Raw genomic sequence first — 22,181 nt, forward strand, 5'->3', positions numbered from 1 at the left:
CACTGGATTACAAGTCACCTTTAAATATTTTTATGCTATAACTTGTAAAATGATTACACAACACATTAATATGTTTTCTTTCTTTTTGTGCTTAATACAATGGTTTGGTTTGGTTTTTAATGGTGGTAAGAAAATTTTTCCCAATGAGCAATTTCTTTCTCACTATGTTAATGAACTGAAGATACGTTTAATTAAAGTCAGTGTCAAGAATAACTAATGTTTACTAGTACTTTGGGGGTCACCAAATATAAGTCTATCAAGATATGAAATACAGAATTATTTGTGTAAATATTTTATAAGCCAGTTTGTGCTCCCACCCACCCTTTTTCCTCTCCGCTTATGGTTTCAAAATCAATTTAAAGTGCTTTCTGCATCTGAAGATATTTCCTCAGAACTGTCATTTAAATAATGCATAACTTCCTACTGAAACTAAAAAAAAATATTTAAATCACATAATGAAAAAAAAAAACACTTAAAGTGGGTGGAGGCCGTCCTGTAAATTGCTGGAACAGATTTCTTACCCTGACGTATGTTTCCAACACTTTTGTCAATACCTTCAGCTGGCAGCACCATATGAACATCTCAGCCCTCCCTGGTCCCTACTTCTCACAGTTTCTCTGCAGCGGGGTCACTCGCACTGCTGAGGCAGGCTCTGTGTTGAATTCATTCTCCAGCTCCTTTCCATACGAACGAGACTGGATTTCACAACACTACTTAGAGCCCTCATGCACTTTGGGTGCCTGTCTCATTCAAATAGATAACAACAGTACATAACAACACACTTCACTTGGATGTAGTCATTCTAAACCTTCAGGCTGTCCAGGCTGTGAGAGGAGGAAGTAGTAGAGAAAGGAGTATTGCAGTTGTTCAGTTTAAATCCCTCAGCTAAGGCAGGAGTGTGAGGGCAAATGGAAACCAAAAGAAACAAGTTTCTATTGAGGAGTGTCTCTTCTTGCTCATGTACAGAAAACCGTATCTCCGTGTTAGTACAGGAAAGAGACACCACAGCATGTAGGGTCAAATCAAGAGCTTAGAAAACAAATCTCTATTTCTTCTGCTAAAAAAAAAAAAAAAAAACCACACAAATAAGTAAACAAAAAACCCACTCTACCTTTTATCCAAATCTCACTACATATCACAGGTTGAACTAGATCCAACCTCTCGGACATCCCCTTTTCCTCCCCTTTCCACCTGCTTCCCATGGGGATCCAGCACCTGGGTCTTCTATTTTCTGTAGCTGACCTGGCAGCCTTACATGGGAAATGTAACAGGATCTAGGAACACCACAAACAGGTGCTTTCTCTGAAGATTTGAATAGATCCTGTGAAGCTTCTTTCCCTGTGAGCAAGAACGCAATCAGATCTCAGTTTCATAATCCAAATAACAACTTACATAACAGCCATGCAGTCCACAATGGTAGACTGATGTCTTACAGTAAAGGGACATATAACACATTGTCTCATCAAGAGATCAGCACAGAGACTTCTCCCCTCTCCCCAGCCTTTATTTGTAGTAAAGCCTCAAACTGTGAAAACCTTCAATTGTTATAACTTCAAGTAACACAATGACTTCACATTTCTTAACCAGCAAATTATACCCACCTCTTCCCTTTTCTTTCCCCTTTCTCGGACATGCAATGACATCAGATCATGTTTAGTTTAATCAAGTTGTGGAGCTACAAACTTTCCTGAGAATATGTTAATTCCTCCCTGCTCAACAGACTAAAAGCATTTGATTTGACGTGACTAAAGTGTTACACATTTCGAAAAAATTTAAAGTGATACCCTGTAGAAGAGGAAGGAATAAAAAAAATGTTCTTGTATATTCTACATGACTGAGTGATTTATTCATGTGTTTTTTTTTTCAGTGTTCACAATCTGTTTTCATGCCTTGGTGCTAACAGTTGTGAACAAAAATCAACTCCAGTATTGTAGCATTAGTAGGGAACAGTCTAGCCTCCACCTAACCCTGAAGATAATTATGCTAAAACAATAATGATGAGCATTCAGCTAACTAGCTCTAACAAGGAAAGACTGCTGCTGCCATTCATCAAAAAGACCATTTGGATAATGAGGAGAGATGGCTACTGACATATTTCAGCAGGGGAGGCCATCCTGCTGGGAGCTTCTTTCAAAATGCCAAATTCTGTCAATTTAGAAAGCAAACATCACAGTCTCTTTGGTTTGTCCAGTGATATGGGGAGCAGACACACAAGTCATATAGTACCTCCCAAGTTGGAATACAGAGCTGGAAGAGATACCGAAGGAGAAAAAAATGCCGCAGCGTACATACCATTGTAGTCTTCAGCCTTGTGAAAGGACTAATTCTAATTATTAGCTTCATGACTCCTGTCAGTCAGGAAGAGCAAATCCTTTGCTTTCTGTAAGAAGCTCCTAATCTGATTATTGATTTACAATTCTGGTGATCAGTTAAAGAATTTTCATCTCAAGGATTCTGAACATCCCAAGTGGACAGACAGTAAAACAGCCATTTAGAAGAAAAGCTTTGCTTCAAATAAATGTACCTTTTCCAAACATGCTTAGACTAGCAAATTTTATGTGCCAAAATAAAATAGAAGAAATGTCACATATTTCTTCAACTTTTGTAGGTAGAATCTAATATGACAGACACTTTATCAGAATAGAAATCACAGCTGATTTTCTAAAATAACATGAATAGGGAAGATAATATGGCAAAGGAGTGTTAAAGCATAAATCAGTACAAATGTGTTGTACTGGTTTGTGTTTCCTATCTGAAGGCAATTTCTCCTATTTAAAATTTGTAGTTGCCATGATGGTGAGAAAAAGTGTTTTAATTCAACTGTGTTGTGTGAAAAATACATAAAAGAAGGTGTCTTTACATAGGAAAAATTGAGACAAAGGAAGTATATGTAGTATTTTCCAGTAACTTGCCATTGCAGGCAGCAAAGTTTCAGGTACCTTCCATGTGTAAACAGTCTTGACTGGTAAGACTTCTGTAACTTTTCTCATATTCATCTTTGTCACTGACAAACATACTTTCACTGATTATGGAGAAAATGCCGTCACAAACAGAGGTGATTTCCAGACTAACTGGCAAGTACCATGTTTGAAATTTCTTCAGGAATTCAGGGGCTTTTCTCCTTGCTGACTTGCCACACAAAGAGGAATATAATGACTCTTAAAATGCTCACTAACAACTGCAGGACTATAAGACAGAGAAGAAGATAACAGGTGAAAAAGACAAACACCTGGAGGAGCAGGAAATTCAGTGGGACATTCATAAAAGCAGACACAAGCTCAGTGAAACAAATCTTGAAAGGTTTCATCTACAGTACATAGAGGGTATAAAGTTCCTCCATTAAGTCAATCAGATCATGAGCCTGGGAACTGTTTCCAGAAGGACTTATTTTTCTCCAAGGACTGTATAAGACACCTGATGAAATTAGCTTCAGCAGGCTGAAATTCACTTCACAGTATGTTCTGTACAATGACCCACTCCCAAAAGGCTCTGTTAAGGATGCAGCTATTCTCTTCCTTATCCAAAGGGCCAGCTGCAGAGAAGCATGAAAACTGGAAAACTTTCTAAGGGAAAAAAATCTTTCTGCATTGTGCTGGAACCTGACATGAAATAGAATTAGTATTCCTCACCTAGAATTCAAATAAGCACGTTTTTCCAGTACTGATTGTAAAGCGAGTCTATGAGACTTTTAAGGTTTCAGTCAATACACTGTCTAGAAATAGAAAATGACACGTAAACTTAAGGAGAAGTTAATAATTTTTAAATCTAAAAATGTAATATGCATATACCTATGTTTCAGTTACATTAATTGGACCCTGTTACAGAAATGAGTATTTCTACTGAACTTTCTCTGATCATGCTGGAGTCACTGGAAGGGGCAAATAATAACATACTTGATTTCTTTGACAAGTTTGAAGGCAGCAGAAAAATCCACATCTTGCTGAGCGCTATTAGGGAGCAGATAACTACTGTTATAACTCACGTAAAAACTGGTATTTGAAACCAGTTACAAACTCGTCAGCTTCTTTTGGCACAACATGGCTTTTGCTATGTACATTTCCAAGTTGACCTCTGTGAAAGACAAACTGTTAACAGTGTTTATATTGTGTATTCCTAGTACTGATCAATGTTTTTTTTTAATGCTATGTAAAAAATGAATAAATAGAAATAGAAATATTATTTACCTTTCGTTGTGTCTTACGTGATCATTACTAATTTGATACAAGAAGTGGAATCAAAGGAGCCTGGTAGAAGGTTCTATATCTAATCCTTTCCCACGCTCAGTCTTACCTTGATCTCTCAAATGCTTTTATTCTCTCCTTAGGGCATGAATACTTGGCATTATAAAATTTACATGTCTGTGTTTTTTTAGGAGAGGCAAATTAGGCAAAAATTGACAACAACAAACTTCCATAGTGAAGATAGGTCATTTCATATTTCTATGGGAAAATCACACTCACTGTAGCTAAGTGTAAATGGTCACCAAATACATCTTGGCTCAAAACATGCGGCATAGTTTTACCTTAATAAAGTTAATTGTCTCTAATATTTGTGGCCAATAACAATAGCTCCTTTACTGTAAACACAGCCTTTTGGACTATATAGCATTCAAATACAAAACAAACAAAACCCTCACATTTCTCTCGGAGCTAATGATAAAACAAAAGAACAGGGTGGTGCCATGTTGGCAGCACCACCGGATTGCACTGATCTTTGTCATTTTTGGCAAATAATGAATCAACTAGGACCCTCTATAGACTTGATGTGAGGTTAGAGATATGATATTAGTGTAGAGCTAAAAAATACTGCTGTGATGTTTACAGAAAGCACTTACTCAGATTATTTTGTTTGAAGGCAATTAGAAGAATTCTCTGATCTTACTGGCACATGTTCTCACTGCAAACACTATGCAGTTGTTATCACTAACCCTGAAGAATGCAGCTATCGCAGCAGAATGCAAAGGCCAGTTTAAAGAGCTATTCACTATCTGTGTTGATGCTCATGGCTTATAAATCTGTTTTGCCACATCAGATCAAAATTATTGCCTCTAACCACTATACAGACAAGCAAAGGTTGTCAAGTACCTGCCAGTTTTCACAGTACAATTCACGTATCTTCTGGGCATTGTGGTTCACTCAGTGTTATTCATTCGCAGTATGCTTTCTGAAACACCGGTGTCCAACACACCACGGCTTTGAAGAAAACAGCAGCTCAAGCACAGAAAGAGAATGTGAGTCAGTATGATATTTTCTCATTAATATTTAACTTGCTTTATTTTATTTGTTTTCATTCCTCCCCCAAACCCAATTATGAACTGTTTCCTATCCACTTTGGTGATATTGGAAAACACTTATCTGTAAAGCTTTCCCCTGTACTATTCTTCCACAGAAAAAACAGGTTACATGCACATATCTGCATCTCTCTGTTTCACCAATGTGGACACAATAAAATACAATACACAAAGTCACTACATTTGTCACATGCTTGATAGACAGAAAGAGACAATCTTAAGATCTCCCATACTAAGCTGCAAGCACTAAAATATACGTGCAAGTGAAATCTGAAAGTATGCTGAAGTAGAGGTGATGTCCTTTTTTTTTCTTTTCCTCTTTCTTCTTCCAATTTGTTACATGAGTTTTCTTAGTCATGTTGGTTGTTTTCAAAACATGTTGTTTCCCATCAAATGCTAAAGACCACCTTGCCGGCACAAGGGAATGTCTCTAGCTGTAAGGCTTCAGCAGGAGATGGTACATCTCCTGTCACTTCTATTACTTCTGAAAACATCCTGTAAGGTTATATCAGGTTTGTATTTGTTTTCCCATGTGCACAGTCCTTGATCTAAGGACACCGTTATCCAGCTTGGATGCCCTTATTACCTTGAATTGAAAAAGAAAAATATTGGCAAGAAACGTTTAATATAAGATTAATACTGCTTCAAGTGCTGTCATACAACAGTAAGAAATAAAAGCTTTTAAAATGAAGAAAATGAAATAAATATTCTTCAAGGAGAGAGAAAGAAGGTAACCTTAAGGTTACAGCCCTTTCTGTCTGCAGTCCTCCCTACTGTTCCTGAACTCAGAAGAGACTTCTCAGAGGGCAGTTTCTTCCTCATGTGTTGGAGTCCCTGCTTTCAAGGCATTTTTGAAAATGTAAAGGGCAAGATCAGAGGGAGAGGAGAGAAAGATTTTCAGGTTTTGCAAGCTAGGTGTTGAACTCTTACAGGTGCCAAGTTTGCATCATATGCATTCTGATTTTTTTTTACCCACATGAAATAGACAGGTTGATTTCAGTCTCAATTTGACATTTCCCTTTCCAAGCCCAAGATTTATATTCATACTGTTTTCTTTCTCTGACTTTTTAAGAACATATTATGCTTCTAATACAGGAAGCCTCTTTCCTAAGTTTCTGTGTTCTAAGAGCTCTAACAGTGCACCATCATGTATAGTTCTTTCTACACACCACCAGACATCTCCTAGGAACAAACCTGAGATATCAGCCTGCAGTTTGAATGTAAACAAAGAATCAATGAAGTTAGTGATAAATCCTGCTAGGTATAATACAGTACAATTTTGCAGAACCAACACTTTTTCAGTGATTTTCACAACTCAACAAATGTGTACAATTGAATAGGCATCTTGGCTACACATGCACACATACGTGTGCAGACACCTAGCACAATTACTGTTCCTGATACAGAATTTTTAAAATATAATTTTATCTACTACAAAGTCAAAATCAATCAATCCAGCGCGATTATTGGTAGACAAATGACTTGCTTTGTTTGTTCCCACTTGAATATACCAAGCTGATTTTTTTTAATTCCAGAAAATGTGCATCTGCTTTCTGAAATGATCTCTCAGCCCTTATTTACAAATACAAATCATAGTCTTAAAAGTATTGCTGGTAACAAGGAAAATAGTTTTAATTGTAGACTGAATGGTCTATTTGTCCTGTGTGGACAGACCTCTGTTTATCTGTCTCTGGATAGACAGATCAGCAATGACATACTTATAAAGACTTATTTAGTTGAAGCATTAATTCAGCAGGAGAGCACTCTTTTTATCTTGCAGTGGATTATTTAAACTGTTGGCTACAAATTTAAAACACTGATTTTTTTTTAAGACTAAGGATAGGTTTGTTTTCCCACGTATTTATGCTTCTGATTGCTGTTAAACTTCATATATAATTAACTGGAAATAGTCATGAATAAAAAGCACATATTTACTTTATTCTTCTATTCATCATCATAAATGAAGTAGCGGTATGGGTACAACATACCAAGCATATTTTCAGAAGTTTATAGCAATAGAGTTGGATAAAACTTATCCTCCTGTGCAGACCATATAACATTTTTGATAAATAAGAATATGACAAACTTTACAAGACAATCTTGTGAATTTGTAAAGCAATCTGTTCAATGTTTCCTGGCCAGACTACGTCTAAGAAATAAATACTCTATTCCTCAAATTAGAATTGAAAATATAATACTGCACTTATGCACTTTTACCCTCCGCTACCATCTCTTATTCTGTTCTTGGTGACAAATGAGTTTGTCCTTTGATTTCAAGTCTACAAAAAATGTTTCATCACCTGCTACTCCATTTGCAGACATTTCATATATTTAGGAATATAAGTCAGGATTTTTAAAAAATCCTAATGAATGAATATAGGAGTTAAACACTTTTTTATTAGAACTAAAATCCTAACTGAATAAAAGAAATATAGTCAGAACACCGATGTTTTCCTGAGTCTGCAAGCAGACTAAAAGGAAAGTTCTGGGGAACTCTGATCATAGAATGAACTTTGGAGCTTAGTTATAGTGATTTAAATGCCTCTACTGCTAATTATTTCACTAATTGTTCTAGTAGAAACAAAAACATGGGGGATAAAAGGGAATTAATGTGTTTATTCTACAATTCTGAACCATTTTTAGTGCTTTCCTTGCTGACAAAAGCCAGCAAGCACCTTTTCAGATGGTTAATTTCAAAGCTTTTCTCAAGTCATAATAGCACAGCTAACATAGATTTCTGCAGCTTCACTGGTGCTCCGAAGTGTACATAGGCCTTATGCATCTAGCTATAAAGCTAGAAAAGGTGAGACAGACCCTTGTGCTGGTTTTGAAAGGCTTTCCCTTTCAGTTTACATATTTATAAACATGAATGAGGTCACCCCTCAGTCTTCTCTTCTCCAAACTAAAGAGATCTAGCTCCCTTAGCCTTTGATGTGATCTTTTCAAATTCCCATCATGTTCCTTAGGACAGTATTTTTTGTTTATATACAGATTAAAAAAGGCATGAGGTTCCTACCAGGGGTACAGAATGGGTACAAAACAAATTACTTATTAATCTTCAAATTATTCTCCCAAAAGAGAGGATATTTTTAATATATTATTACATCTGTCATGTGATTATTATTACACTTATTGGAACATAAATGTACTATTAAACTATTACAAAACTGGCACTAATTGCTAACTCTGTGTCTGCAATCTGCCAAGGGTTGAGCTGTTTCAGTATACAAAAGCAAGCATTTCTTTGCCAGTCCTACCTGCAAAACTCCACATTCAGGGTATTCGTGGGGCAAAATTTCCAGATTAAGCTGTGACAAAGATGGTAGGTATGCTGCTACTGACAAACTCCCTTCAGTTTAGCAAAACAGAGTGTAATATGTAGGAAATCAGGTCTCACTCATTCCCATGCCAAAGGATCTGAATTCCCATCCTATATGAATGATATGAGATTGATGTTTGGCTTAGTGAAGCCACTTCAGTGGCATTTGCAAACTGAGGTACTACATACACACAAGGGTAACAATGACTTAGCATTACCTTGTACATGTCCTTATACACAGTTCAAAAAGAGCTTTTCAAAGTTGTTTCTTTCATATTGCTGGACTGAGGACCACAGCTATGCCCAGGATACTTTTCTAGCCAGTGTCAGGATCAGAAATAAAATTCCACTTTCCTGTCCTCACTTGCTACAAAGAAGCTAGACACACAGATCTGTGAGAAACTGCCCACTCTGGACTGCATGATGTGCACCCCCTCATTGTCTTTATTGCCCAGGGGTGAGGACCACCCTGTTTCCATCAGTGCTCTGAGAACACCTCTCCCTTTCAGTTTGCATGAGGACTCTGTGCTGCTCTGTTGGTGATTCTGCTGTGCCCTATGCTTTTTGGACCTAAGGTTTCTGAAAGAAGAGGTTATGGAAAGAAAAACTTGCAATATCACACAGAGGGGACTGGACAAGTCGGTTTGGCCCTGCTCTTTTCCCCTGCTGATTTCCTAGCCTTGTCTATAAACAGCTGACTACCATCTGAGAGTCTGCATCTCTAAATGGGTGAAAAATAGATCCTATTCTATATGAAAAGTCTGTTTATAAAGTGTTAAGAAACTATGAATAACATTTTGGGGGCTACGTTGTACAGAGCTGAAGACATTGGATAACTGGTATTCAAAAGTTTTTCACAAGACTGGAAATTCTGTTTTGTGTTAGACTTGTGAGTTTCAACATTTGTTTCAAAATGCTTATTTTGAGTCTTGAAAATCTTTCATTTTACTAGTGTTTAACATTATGTTTTGATTGTGAACATTTTAATATATACCGATGCTGTTTTGCAACCTGCTTTTCATAGTAGAAATCTATAGTTTCGTTAAAAGGAAAAACTAAATCTTTTGTTTTAAAAAGGCTGAAATGATAATAATTTAATAGCCTGTGCTTGCCCATGTTTAGTTCTCAACTGAGCTATGTGAAAAAGAATCTTTCATTAAACTTCTGTTTATAGTGCTAAAATTCGGCCACTGCAAACACATGCAGGAATCCTATTGTAGATATTTGCAAAGCCAGCTGAGGCATGTAGTTCTACAAATTTCATTAGATTTGAGAGAAGTCATGAAGCAAAACACTTCTAGTCAGCTTTGAGCATTTCAAGTAATATGTGTGTTTTTAAAAGACAGCGTTTGCCCCACTGAGTTTAACTCAGGAATGGGCAGGTGGCCCTGAATGCCAAATGAGCTTCATAAGACAAAGAAACAGAGCTGTCAAGGATGACAGACAGTAGGAAGGGTACTTAGATCCTGTTTTAAAATAGATGTACAACGATCTTCTGATTCTTCAGATCTTCAGTGATTTGAAGCAGAACTTAAAGAAACCTTTCCCATCATTATTGACAGACATAAAATGAGCAAAACAAAAATCCTCCTCCCTGACCTCTAATAAATACGCTAGCAATGACCTTTCAAGATCAAATGGTAAAAGCAGAAAAAATACAAGATGCTTTTGAGAAAAATGATATAATCAAAAGATCATAGAGTGACTTCTTCCTTCTGAAAAAAATTGAATTAACAATCTTCTCCAACCTTGTTTGTCTGTTTTTCTCTAAAGTTATGCCAAATTATCTGGGGGTCTTTTATACAGTCAGAGACCCCGAATAATTTTTTCAGAGATGCTGTGTATGTGGTTGGATATTCACTACTATAAAAACAGTTCTTATCAAGCTGCATCACACCAGCCTGGATCCTCAGTGTTTAGTTGTGTATAAAAAACACATACATTTAGCAAACAGTTTTTCACAGTGTAATCGACAATTTATTAGCATGTTTGCATTCATGCTTGTACTTTTGTCCTATGTAAATTTTAGAAAGTCATAATGTGCAGTAGGGCCAAGGGTTTTTTACTGTCCAAATGATTTCCAAGAGAGGTGAAATTTTGTTCATTATTAGAAAATTAGAGCCAAAGATTTACTGGTTGTTCATAAATCCCTTTCAGGCTCTAACCAGAATCCTGCCCTGACACATACATCTCCCAGGTGTGATGGTCTGCATGCCACTCTCTCTCAAGTATCTCTGCATTGTCTAAGTACAGTATTGTCTCAATATCTCAGTATATTACTGAGTCAATACATTGAAAACCAGAAAAACATTTTTATATGGTTCTTATCTGTGCAAAGTCTAATATAACTGAAAGAGCTATGTGAAACAGCAGCTGGTAAACAAAAGCCCTCTTCAAAGGCTGGTGTTTTCATAGCAGGTGATTGCATTTTAATAGAATTCTCACAGATCTGGTGTGCATGCAGTCAGTGAAAGAAGTTCCCATAAGAGATTATGATAGGAAAAAACTAATTCTTATATGCAATTGTTTGTCATCAATAGACAGCATGTATTCATATTTTGACTTGTTGGATTTGATTTACTGCTTTTGCATATGTTTGCTTTAAAATGGATGATCAAAGCTGGCTGTGTATGAGCTGAATTTCTTCTTCCATGAAAATATGCATTGACCATTCAGTGACACTTCTCCGAAGGGAAGTACAGAGCCCTTCTCACCAACTTGATCCTTCTACCTTACTTTCCATTTCTCAGAAATTTTCTTTGGAAAGTTCAGCAAGTAATACACCCTTCTCTAGTCGCGCTAGAGAAAACAATAAGGCATTTATTAGTATCTTTGCCTCTTTGCCTAAGGAAACAAAGTGTATGTAATCATGTTCAGTTTGTGTCTCTCCCTACCTAGGAGGAAGATAAAGTTAGTGATACAGTTTGATAGATAAAGATCTGAAAGACAGTTTCTTCCAGCTATGATGATAAATAGGTAGGGGCTACAAAATGTCTCAGAACTTCCCATTAAAAGCCATGCTTGAATGAAAGGTTGAGGTGGCAGATGTTAGTACTATATACAGTAAAATCTTCATGAATGTCCTAATTGAGACTTTGTGCCCCAACTGTCAAAGCTGGTAGTCAAGAAGTCAGAGTTCTATAGGAAAAAAAATTTCCTTACTGCCAGTGCTCACAGAATCACCAGAGAGCTACTAGTTTAGTAACAGTTGTAGAAGTACAGGCTTATTTGTGGATTGCAAAACTGGCCCCTGGGAGGATGCTCAGCATCCTACTTGCAAAAGCAAAACAACTTCTCCTTTTGTTATCCCAATGCAGGAAAAGTAATGGCAGAGGACAAGGCCTGGTCTCTACAGATACTGTGACTGATGCAAAATGTACCCTCTTTAAGCAGTTTAAGCTATTTATCTTCAGAAACTTGTTCAGGAGACATCAAGGAAGAATCCTGCCTGCATTTGTTCTGAGGTTTTGGCTGAAGGGTAACAAGCCCTGGGCATAGTCTCTATAAATGCAGGCTTAGTCATTAGGATGGAGTCAGTAGCAAAATCCTCTAAGCTGGTTCTGTAATCATGTTACAGGATCTGTATAGCAGTGATTAAAGCCACTGCATGGGGGGCAGACACTTCCTACCTGTCTCTGTGGGTCAGCTTTATCATTGCTTTATGCTGTCAGGGTGTGAAGTGCACAGATGAAACAAATCACTGGCTGTGGGCCATGTGTCACTCAGGGAGCCTTGGATGTGAAAGTGTCACAGGGCACAGTGTATGTAACCGAGGAATTGAGCTTCCAGAGGGGAAGCACTGGCCAGCTAATGGGAAACAGCCAGAGAGACCATCACACTGGCTGTGCTGCTGATTCATGCTCATGTCTCAGTTTCGCTTCTCTGTAAAACAGGAATACTGGTAAAGTCTTCCCATATACCTCACAGGACTGTCAATAGAACTAACGAATTTCTGTTATCAAAGTGTACTGAAGATTTAACATTATAAAATAATTGGGTATAATTTTAAATGAGTTTTTGTGTTATTAGATACATACACTTGGCATTATTACTGAGTATGTACATGTGCTTACTAAAAAAACAGTTGTGGTAAATATATACTAGTATACCCCGGACAATACAATCATGTCCAGAAGCCTCACAGAGATGGCAGCTGCATAAATTCCAGCAGAAGATGCTGTTATGTTCCAAAACATTATCAACTTTACCTGCTGAAGCTGGGAACAATACATAAAATGTAGAATTCCACTATTTTCTCTTACTACACATTCACTGAAATAAGAATAGTTAAAATTCCATTCCTGAAACAAATGTATGTTACAAATAAATGCTTTTTATTATCTTTTATAATTTCTTTATTACTCTTGCTTATCTGTTCCAACAAGACTTAAGGATTCTGTTGCTGTTGTTGGGTTTTATTGTTATTTTTTAACTTGTTTGATTAATTAAAGAAGGTATTAGATATTTTTTTTTCCCCTGACAGTTTCTCATTGTGAAAGTAGGCAGGGAGTTAGGGATAATTAATACCTTGTATTTATAAAGCACTTTTCATTAACAGTTATTCTGGTTCTTTCCAGACAAAGCCTCTGTGATCTCCATTTTGCAGATGGAGTAAATAAAATATTTCTGAAGAATAAATGGAGAAGGATAAATAAATACTGTATAACTTAGGTCTCCTACAGAAGTTTAAGTAGATTAAGAAAAAATAACACAGTCAAGAATCCACACTACAGGTATTGTTCACTATTTATTTGACTCCAAAACTTTCAAAAGTGATTTCCTTTACCATGAGAAAGAAAATGATGGGGCTTTTTCTTGATGAATTTTTGAAAGAAGATATATGCCTCAGATAAATGATTAGTAGTGGGACTACTTTGCTTTAGGACAACTGTTCTATGAAGCTTTGAAGTTCTCTATCCTGGTTCAAGCAACAGCTGCCCTGTGTGTTCCTCCGCAAGGGCTCTCTGTCAGCTGAATGCATGTCACTTTGTAAAGGGAACACCCATTTTCAGTTCTGTGCATTTCTTTAGCCAACGTGGTCTTGTCAGTTTTGCAGTGGGTTTTGGCTCCTGCATATGCAGCTGTTTTTACTACTCAAGGTAGCTGAATGCTTACTCCACCCATTAGTTTAATAAGACCTGTAGTCAGCTCCAATTCCAGTAGGTCATTAACACATCTCCCACAGCAATACGAAGCCAAAATTGGGCAGGTTTGTTATGCCTGTTACAGCATGCATTGGAAATACTTTTTGTAGTTTTAAAAATGTCTTTATTATAAGTCATGTTCATAATAACTACAGTGAATGATCCTCCTTGCTACAGTAGCAACAAAAATGAATAGCTTCTCTTGTCTTTTTTTTCTGTATGATTATGCCTTAAAGTAGATATCATTCTCCTAACCTCTGAATTCTATTTCATAAACATATCAACCTAATAAAAGCACTACTGTGAATGGTTCCCAATTTTGCCTCCTTACAAGAGGAAGATGCCAAGGATTAATAAATACATAGGAACTACATCTGGCTCAGAAAGTCCTCATTTAGTAACTGGTGGAAGAAAAGGTGTCACAAACATCTGTTCTTGTAGTGATCTGCCAATAGTGATAGGACAAGAAAAAATGGCCTCAACTCGCACCAGGAGAGGTTTAGATTGGATATTAGGAAAACATTCTTCATGGAAGGGGCTGTCAGGCATTGGAACAGGCTGCCCAGGGAAGTAGTGGAGTTACCATCCCTGGAGGTGTTTAAAAGGTGTTTAGATGAGGTTCTTAGGGACATGGTTTAGTGCCAGAGTTAGGTTATGGTTAGGCTCGATGATCCTGAGGGTCTCTTCCAACTGAAATGATTCTGTGATTCTCATATCTGATTTTGTACTTTTTTTGGGACAGAATACTGGGCTGGATGGATCCTGTATGTCTTTTCTCCGGTTCTTAAAGGACAGGAAATAGTTATTATTTCAACATGTAAAGTTCAGCTGAAAAATGCATGGTGCTATAGCATGTAACAGCAGAGAGCTGATGTTTCCAGAGAAGAAAGCTGCTATGTGAATAACACACACTTGCTCATTTTTGTTGGTTTTTGTTTGTTTGTTTGTTTGTTTTCCTTTCTGAGAATGAACATGAGGCTATTAACACAATACCTGCCTATGACTGAGACAAAAGAAGAGCAATGTGACAGATACAAGAATGCAGGATATGGAGGAGGAGAAGATATTTATTCCATAAAGAGATCTGTTCAGTAAACCGGTCAATGACTGCTAATATACAGAAGAAAGGCCCTCATACAGAAAAGTAACACTGAGCTTTAGTATATTTTCATTAACTTCAGCATGTCTAAGCATTTGTCTGTGAACTGTTGCTGCAACGTGGAGGGCTGTACAGATAGACTCTATAAGAGTGAGCATTAGCAAGTGCTTTGAATTTAGCCATGGGCAGAGAAACAGTACTGCGTGCTCAAAGCCCAGTGCCCTGAACAGGGCTCCTCTCTTCCCTGTATGTTACATCTCTGTATTTTACTGACAAGATTATACAATATCTGTGTACATCTATTCTCTGAAAGTGAAGAAGATCTATAAATAAAGGATAAGAATAGGCTCTCTTTCATTGGATCTCACTCTTTTCTCTTAAGGTTAAAAAAAAAAAAAAAGGCAAGTAAATATGAATACGACACAGATAGTTTAAATGGATAACAAAAGACAATGTGCAAACTTTTTATCCTTTTGCTGTTACATGGGGTGCAGAATACAAATGCAGGTCTTCAGTCCAATTATGGTTTTGCAATTGCCATTATGACAAAATCTGCCATTAATGTGCCACTAATTTTGTTCAGATACCTTAGTGAAAAGTCCAAGGACAGAAAGTGCATGAAGATGGAGCTCTACCTCTTACTCCCAAAAATCTCTTCTCTGTTTCACACCTCAGCTGGTCTGCAGGGAACGTACAGAACCCTTTGACTTCTCTGGCTCAGAGTGTAATTCACCTAGGAGCTCATTTTCCCTTGCTCTCGCCCTAATTCTTCTCCCAAGCTCTACATTTATTTTAAAACATGGACAAAGAATTCTGTCTGAAAGTATAAAGAGAAAAGTAGGTCAAGGCATAAACTTACCTTGACACTCTCCCTTTAGCACTATCATTTAGTTGTAATTGAAATGTCATTTTTAAAATTGTGCCTTTTTTTTTTTTTTCCACAGCTCAGCTTGGAAATGAAATGTAATAACTCATTGCATTTTTCTGCAGATTTTCAATTGTAAGTGTTTTATTGTGCATTAGGTTCTTTAGAGCCCATAACATATGGTATATGGGGCATTCATGAGAATCTGATGTGGAGGTAAATTTGGTAGTAGTCACGTAAGTTCTGCTGTATAGATGGAAAGACCTTTATAGACCTCCAGGCAATCATATAGCTAGTTTTCACCTATGAAACATAAAATTGTCTTCCCAGTGGTAGCCGATAGGCTTTAGTATAGTACTCATAACATAAAAACAAGCAGCTTAATTGATAAAAATTTTGAATTCAGAAGAATTGCAAGCTTATGGTGGCTGGGAACTCTTTCATGATGTTTATATCTGTCGATTCTAGCACAATGGTTTACAATGTTGGCTGAGGCTTATAGACATCATCATAGCATAATTATAATCAGTAAATATAATTTAAAAAATCATCAGTAGAGTACTCATATTACCTGTAACATTCTTTGCTTCCTTCTAGTAGACCTGAGGCTGTTTAATGGAATTTTTTTAACTGGAAAAAAAATTGGTTTACCAATTTAATTTGTCCATGCCAGAATTAGATTAAAAGTGAACATTACGTTTGTATATTAATAATGGGTGGCTTGATACAATTTATTGGTTTAAAAATTATAACTTCCCTCAAGCTTCCAGACAGTACTTCAGAAAGAAAGTCTGAGCCTTGAGTTTTGTACTTCAGCTGTCACTAAAATAAGTACAGGTTATTTAACTCAAAAAAGAAGATAAATTTTTAAACAATGGAGATGCTGGACGCACTGTTTAAAATATCCTATTGGCAAGACTGTACCAGTTTAACCATACAGAGTGTCAATGGCCAAAAAATACTAGCCAGCAAAGGCTGAAAATCTGTTTAAGTTGGATGTAGATGGCTTGGGTTTACATAATGCTGCCAAGCTACTTTTATCATTGTAGTCGAGGCCTCAGCTAAAAGTTGTGAACAAAAACTAAGCACATGTAAACTTCTAAGACCTTTTACATTTGATCTAAACTCAAGCTGTGTTGACATTTCTGAGTTCAGAAGCTGTAAATTTTATGGCATTTTAAAATGTTCACATAAGCTTGTGTCTGTAAATACCCCAAGAAACAAAAGAATAAACAAAACAGAAGTCCAGAGTGAAGCACCAGAGTTCTGAGTGTACTTGGGGCAATCTTAAGAGATTTATTTCTGTTGTTATATTTCCAATAGCAGAAAAACTATAACGATACAATTATTTTACACCATTGTTAATAAATAACAAGGGTCTGGTCCTAATTTCAGTGAAAGAATGCTGATTTATATGCAGTGAAGATCTATCTCTTATTTTAAAACTTTCCTTAGAAATACACTGGTTGTTGGCAGGGAACAATTTTCTTGGTTTATAACAATGTGATATTGAGGGTAATCTCTCTATTCACAACTGACTAATTCTGCTTGATTCTGGTGACTCTTACATTATGTCTGTATGAACTGGAATCAGGCTGTAAATTGTATTTGAATATTGGATTTGCCTGTTTGCTGTGTCCTCACTTCAGTTTCATCTTGGACCACAAACGTGCAGGATTGGTCACAGGGCTAATGAGAAAACTTTAATTTTCATGTTCCTCTATGATGCAGAAGCCCCTGAACAAAGAGTGGACAACTGGTCAGGACCAGTCCTTTGTTTCAAGGCTGAACTGTGGGATGGAGGTAGCTGGGCAACAAGACACTGATACATCAGAAGGGCTGGTCAGAGGCTGTGACCTGACAGAACTCTGTGTTGATTTTAACAGAGAAGACCATTTTGTGAGGGACAGAAGTGCAGTGCAAGAAATAGTGCTTCCTTAGAAGCACTTTTTAAATGCCCAGCTAAAATCCTAGTGAACTTGCAGGTAATTAAAATCTGACTGGCCCATAATGTACGGTAATCTTGCTCTAACTTATAGGAACAGATGCTTCTTCCATATATATTCAATTTAGTGAATGAGTAAAGTGTAACTGTGAAGAGATCTCTGGATATATGGTAGCAAATGTATGAAACACAATGTTGCAGAATTTTACTTTGTGAGTTAGAGGTTCTCACGTGATGCTTACGAATATACAGTATATAGAAATTATAAGTTAAGGTCCAGATTCTACTAAAGAATTTAGCAACTTATTGAAGCTAGTTTTTGGCTCCTAGCAGCAACTTATTACATGAATAGGTTCAGAAGTCACTAGGGCTGTTCTGGTCTTTAATGGTTTTATGTTATACAATAATGAAACCACCAGCACGCTTCACAGTAGTACTTTTGTTTTGTGTTCATTGACTATATATCTTTTTGCCCAGTACAAAGATATCAAAGTTTTGACCTTTTGGACTACCCTTTTTAAATGGCTGAGACATTTATAGAGGAAAAGACAACTCACTTTGAATTAAGATAATAGAGTATGATTCTCATTATAAGAATATCCTCTTTAATCCTTGTGATTTCCCCAATGGTACAGTGTTGATGATAGGGGAGGGAACACACAGAGATTGCACTCATGTGAGAGAAACACAGCACAAAATGCTGAAAGACCATCTCTAAATAGTGCTTCAGTATCCCTATAGAAAAAGCACATCTCATTCAAAATGCAAATCTAACAGGCATAAACCTCAGTACAGCCACTTGTCTGAGAATGCAGCAGAAGTGTTTACTTTTTTTTCCTCTACTCTGAGGAGCAATTTATAACAATGATATTCATTCAGTCTAAGCAGTCTCTGGCACCAGAGTATGTATATCAGCAATTGTAATACAATCATTCACTACCAGCACTTCAGGCCAATAAAGTTTATTTCACTTGGAGTGCTGACATCGCTGTCTGCAAACAAGGCTCTGAGAACCAAGACAGCTGGAATGCCATTAAAGAGTATTGACTTTCTCTCTTCTTTTTTATCTTTTTCCCTTTGGTGGAACTTGAGTGCATTTAAGAATCTTAGTCACCTCCCAAAACATGAAAGCAAAACGGGCAATGTCTATTTTTATGTTTTCCTCCATGTATATCCCAAGTAACATAAAACAGTGAAGATTAAACCATGTAACATATTTGGGTAAGAAAAAAAGAGGTTTTATACATTGTCCAGATGGTTGTATGAGAGATTCCACAAAGGCTTTTTGTTAGTTTAAAACTGGCTCTGTAGGGAGGGGATGATTATTAATAATTTAGTACCTTTGGCAGGATCAATATGACTAATTTGTTATGTCTGCAGAGCTAATTCCTATTCCTTTGTAAACTGAAGACTTAAAAAATTGAAATAACAATTTAAAAGAAAAGCATTTCTAAGGATCAAGGGGAAGTGACTGATTTTGTCTTAAGATTAAGAAGAACTGATAATCTAAGAATATATTTAAGGACTTATTTACAGCTGTAACATGTGCAACTTGAAGAATTTGCTCCTGCACTTTATTTTTACTACTAAAATGGGATTTTGAAAATCAGACTTCACAACTGATGCATATATGAGTTATTTAAAATAAACACTTGTACACTAGCACCCACAGGTCTAATTCTGTCATGGAGACTGTGTGGGAGTCCTAAGCAATCCCTACTGTGAAGTTACATAGCTAGAGGAACATGGGATGTTGCATTCCAGTCAAAGGTGAGGGAGTTTGCAAGAAACTGGTCTTCATTTCCATTTCTTTCCTGAACTATTCAAGCCACTGAACACAGTGTGTCCCATAGTAATAGTGTATGTACTTCATAGAGGTTTCTGAGACATGAAGAAGTGCCACAGGTAAAAGTCTGCAAGGGCAGAAAGCAGACACACCTTCTTGTTTAAACAAAGGTGAGGAGACAAGTGCAAATCTATGGTGTGGAATTGCCCTGCACTGCTACCACTGGTATTCCTATTCATCTGCTCCATCTAATGCCTAATGCGCTCTCCTATGCTTGGCTCACAATCTTTGGCATGAACCTTCCCCAATAACAGACCCTTAGCAGTCCTCTCTCATTCTCTGGTGGCATTCATCACAGTTATGGGAGAGGACTGGTTTCCTGGTTGATCTGCATTTTCATGATCTTTGCATTAGCATTTCATGCCTTTGGGTCATTCTTTGTGAGACAGAATGCCTATCTCAGTGCCGTTGTGGGTGCATTGTCTGCCATGTAATGATGGCAAAACACCTCTCTGCAGCATAGGTTAAAAGGAAAGACAGAAACAGGATGTTTTATGGAGAAGGAGAATGACAACAACAACAACAAAAAAAAAAGATAAAAACGGGTCACACTCAAGAAGACATTTCCAGGAGAAATTAATGGTGAAGTTGATCTTTTGTGATGGTTACAGCTATTAAATAAAGAACAGAATATTATATTTGACTATAGCAAATACAAAAAGTATGCCAGTTTTTTGAGTGTACTACAGTGAGTTTCATTTCATACAAAGTGAAATGAAAGCTGAGTAATTCTTGCAAAATGTTTAAATAATACAGTTTAAATAAATACACTATACAATTCAGGAGAATTAAAATGTTCAACTTCAAATTTCAATAAATGTGAGTATAGACTTGCAGTACTTGCTGCAAAGGAATGTATTATACTGATGTAATTAAAATACACCTTTAAGATTTTAGTCCTCAGTCACTGGCAAAAGTCTCTGAAGCACAAATAACTTCAGCCTTCTATTAACACCTGAACCCTGGAACGAAAGTTATACTAAGATCAATCCCTATTAAGATGTTTAACCAGTTTATCTTTTTTTTTTTTTTTTTCGGGGGGGCGGGGGGAAATTTTTGGTTGTTTGTTTTGTTTTAATAATTGCCAAATTTGATTGGAAAAGTGGGAATTCAGCCTCTTTTCTAAATCTTTATACACTTTATTTGCTTGCAAGTACATCATTAGCAAAAACATATATATATATACCTGTCCTTAAAAGCAGTAAACTCAATTGTAGCTCAACATCTGGTTGGTTTGCCTTGTAAAGTGTGAAGAATAGCAATCTGGAGATTAAGATTTTTGTGTTCTTTCTCGTGCAAAAGTAGTAATTAAATAAGTTATTAGAAGAACTGGAATAGCCACTGCAAAATAAAGCTATTTTCATTGTATATGAAACAATTTCATTTATAATTGCAGTGATATTTAATAGATTCCCTAAATAAAAGAAAGTCAATGAAAATAATACTTTATAATGATGCCAAAAATTACACAAGGATAACTGTGATCCTTGGATTATTAACAAGAATAAGTAATCTCCATGTAAATATACGGACCTAATTTACTCCTTTATACACAGGCATAAGACATACAAGCATTCTGCTTTTCACATCCACATTGAATTTATATACAATTATATAAGCAATAACACCCTGCAAGACAACAGAAAATCTAGACCCCATGTGTACAATGGAGAACCATCACTTTGAATTTAGGATAAGAGTAAATATGAAATCTTTCTTTGACAGAAGTAACGAGAAGGATGTTGGTGGAGAATCCTGCCCAACATAATCTGCTAATGAATAAATGGCAACTGTCAGAAATGCTAATCAAAATGGAAATCTTTTTTTCAACATTACTTCATGATTTTTATTTTATAGTCCTAGAATGTTTCTGTGCCAATTGCTGGTGACTTGGTGTGGTTTTGGGCCCGTATTGCGTTATTTTTGTCAAAAAACATTAAACGATTAAATAAAGAGATTGCCAGGAAAAGTGTCACCCTTTCAGTCAGGGTTAAAATTCAGAACTAATTTTACACAAACCACTTGTTCTCCAGGATTCCTCTTACATTTCAGAGAGCTAATGTAATTCTGCAGTTGCAACACACTTCCACAATGTTTCTGCTTTTTCTTCTGTACACCATGGCAAAACACTAGTACATAATAGCTTCAACCTTCAAAAAATTTGCCTAGCATTTTTCTAAGGTTGCAAAGGACTACGCAAAAAATTAAGACTATGACCAACTAAAAACACAAATCCCATGCTGGATTCTTCTTCTCAACAGTAACCTATTAACATTTTTTTATTAATTAACGGGCCTAAGCTGACCTAGTACTTCAGGAACCACACCGTGGAGATTTTTAACTTTTTAGAAAAATTAATTTCAGCATATAAACTTACCAGCAGGAACAAACAGCTTATTAACAGAACCTAACACCATCCCAAAGTCATTGTGTTTCAAATAGAGAAAAATAAAAGGTTGAAATAAACCTTCTGGTGAAGGTATTTCTGTCTACATCTCAAACAAAATATAACTTTCAGAGTGGTGACTAGGTTGTAACAAAATCCTGTTCAAGATTTTCCAAGGGCTGCTGTTTGTCAATAGCAAAACAAAACCAAACCCAGCTGCAAGTTGTCTCAAATCCCTAGTCAATCTAGAAAATGTTGACTTTTATATTACTCTGGCTTTTCTTTGT

General features: G+C 36.5%; 1 long non-coding RNA gene across 1 annotated transcript in view; it reads left to right on the top strand.

Annotated features, from left to right (window-relative positions):
* The window catches only part of LOC135578223 (uncharacterized), a 61,142-nt gene that overhangs the window by 30,977 nt on the left and 7,984 nt on the right, over nucleotides 1–22,181 (top strand). The window contains exon 2 of the long non-coding RNA XR_010469598.1: nucleotides 5,156–5,230. This is a non-coding gene — a long non-coding RNA (uncharacterized LOC135578223). The remainder of the gene's footprint in view (nucleotides 1–5,155; nucleotides 5,231–22,181) is intronic.

This window comes from Columba livia, chromosome 1 (genome assembly GCF_036013475.1).
Source record: "Columba livia isolate bColLiv1 breed racing homer chromosome 1, bColLiv1.pat.W.v2, whole genome shotgun sequence".
In the NCBI taxonomy this organism is placed as follows: Eukaryota; Metazoa; Chordata; class Aves; order Columbiformes; family Columbidae; genus Columba; species Columba livia.